Here is a 2620-nt window from a genome sequence, read left to right as displayed (position 1 = left end):
GCCTGCAAAATCAAGTGAGTGTCACATCGCAACGTTGGTTGACCTGGTGTCCTTTCCTTTGAGACAACTTAGTCTTAATAAAAATCTGCAAGTTTTCGTTGAAAGATCTCCTTTTTATGGAAAGGATCGAGAGGTAGAACTCGGCTGCTAGGAGAAGCACAATGCTTTCTTCCAAAAAGTGTTACCTAGTTCTTTGAAAACATGTCGCGTTTTTGCTCTACCTGATTAAGAAAGGCCCACTCTGTTACGTGTTATGCAGCACGAATTATTATGAATTATTTTTGCTTTTTTCCCCCAAGATCCTAAAAGAGCCTGCTCATCTTGTAACAAAATGAAATGTTAGTATCCTGCTTGCTTTTTAATACTTTTAATCTTTAATACTTTTAATCTTTTGTCCTTCCTGCAGGATCTCCATATACCTCTTACACCTGCCTCCATTCTAAACGAACTGGATTTCTGCGGACTTTTAAAAGCGCCGAGAGTAAGCGCTTTGAGAGCCCCTTAGTGAAAGCCTCAAAGCAATATTGGCGTGGGTCTCTGAAGCAAGGTATGAAATCTTGGCTCCTCCTTTACCAGAGCATTCCGGAGCCCCAGTAGAACCGGGATTAAGATCCAGATGAAAAGGTCCGGTTAACGGATGTCCAGGTGCTGAATCTGCACAAAGGGGATGCATCTGCCTGCATGGTAGCATTGTCTTCCCTTAGGAGCCACGGTGGCTCAGTGCTTAGAGTGCAGCATTGCAGGCTGACTCTGCATTCCCACAGCCAGCAGTTCGATCCTGGCCTGCTCAAGGTTAACTCAGGCTTCCATCTTTGCGAGGTCGGTAAACGGGGGGCCCAGATTGTTGGTCAGGATCAAAGGAATCAAATTTGTGGCAATGTGAACAGAATTAGCCTGCATTACTTCATTCTAACCACTATGTCACCATAGGCTGACTCTGCAAACCACTTAGAGAGGAGTGTAGTATAAATCTTTTTTTAAAAAATTTTTATTTCTCATATATACATTCACAATTATATGATCTCATAACTGTTATTAATAATATGTATTTGTAACAATTTTTCTCCCCTACAGTTGACAATATACTTGAAATTGCTTTCTTACCATCCCATAAACCCATCTTATCTTACAACAATCCTACTACTTCTTCCTTCCTTCCCTCCTTCCTTCCCTCCTTTCTCTCCTTCTCTCCTCCTTCCCTCCTTCCTTCCCCCTTCCCTCCCTCCTTTCTTCGCTTCTTCTCTCCTTCCCTCCTTGCTTCCTTCCCTCTTTTCTTCTCTCTCCTTCCTTTCCTCCTTCCTTTCCTCCTTCCTTCCCCCCTTCCTTCTCTCCTGCATTCCCTCCTTCCTTCCCTCCTTTCTTCTCTCCTTCTCTCCCTCCTAGTATAAATCTAAGAGCTCCTGCTATCTTTCTTGGTGCCTCTGTCAGACCTGCCACCCCGCTCTTCTGCAATTGTATTGCGAAGCAAAACACAACGTATATTGCGAGCAAGCATAGCCAGAACTGAGGATCGGGGGCCAAATCCCTAGGTCGAATTTTTCCCTTCTCCTTGGTTCCCTCCCATTGCCCCACCCGTGGGACCAGTCAGGTTCAGACAGGACATTTTCCTAACTGGTACACAGCTGATAATGCCAGCGATCTTCCCCCCCCCCCTTTTTCGAGGATTTTGTTTGCCAATTTTTAGATAGTTACCCTTAGGTCTTTCCATGCATTTATATACTGGGGGCGCATTGCAGGCATTATCTCAAGCATTGCTTTATAGGAATAGCCGAGGTGGCGCAGTGGTTAGGGTGCAGTACTGCAGGCCACTTCAGCTGACTGTTATCTGCAGTTCAGCGGTTCAAATCTCACCGGCTCAGGGTTGACTCAGCCTTCCATCCTTCCGAGGTGGGTAAAATGAGGGCCCGGATTGTTGGTGGGGGCAATATGCTGACTCTGTAAACCGCTTAGAGAAGGCTGAAAGCCCTATGAAGCGGTATGTAAGTCTAACTGCTATTGCTATTGCTAATTTAACTTTTCTCAAATACAAGTATAAAAGTCTTTTCTACTGATAAAATTTAACCCTTGCAACATAGAAAATCTGGTGTTTTCCTAACACACACACAATCACTGCTTCAAAGCTGTATTAGAATGTCAAGGTTATACCAAGAGTAGAAAAGTTACTCAACCTAAGGATCCTAACTACCTGAAGCCAGGATGCAAAGCAGTGTGCTCCTCCAGCAACTTAGCTTAAATTGCTATGTAGCACTCTGCACCACCCCACTGATAGCAATAGCAATAGCAGTTAGACTTATATACCGCTTCATAGGGCTTTCAGCCCTCTCTAAGCGGTTTACAGAGTCAGCATATCGCCCCCACAATCTGGGTCCTCATTTCACCCACCTCGGAAGGATGGAAGGCTGAGTCAACCTTGAGCCGGTGAGATTTGAACTGCTGAACTGCAGATAACAGTCAGCTGAAGTGGCCTGCAGTACTGCACCCTAACCCCTGCGCCACCTCGGCTCCTTTTAATCACATGGCTGTTTCCTTTGTGGAAATTGGCTTGCTCAATTACAAACCCATTGTCAGTCTGATTCATGAACTAGATTAGCAGAAGGCAGGTTTTTAATTTAATCGGATT

This window comes from Thamnophis sirtalis, unplaced genomic scaffold (assembly GCF_051295495.1).
Source record: "Thamnophis sirtalis isolate CommonGarterSnake01/CBP01778 unplaced genomic scaffold, rThaSir2_p1.2 scaffold_14, whole genome shotgun sequence".
Taxonomy (NCBI): Eukaryota; Metazoa; Chordata; class Lepidosauria; order Squamata; family Natricidae; genus Thamnophis; species Thamnophis sirtalis.
This window is presented reverse-complemented; position numbering follows the sequence as displayed.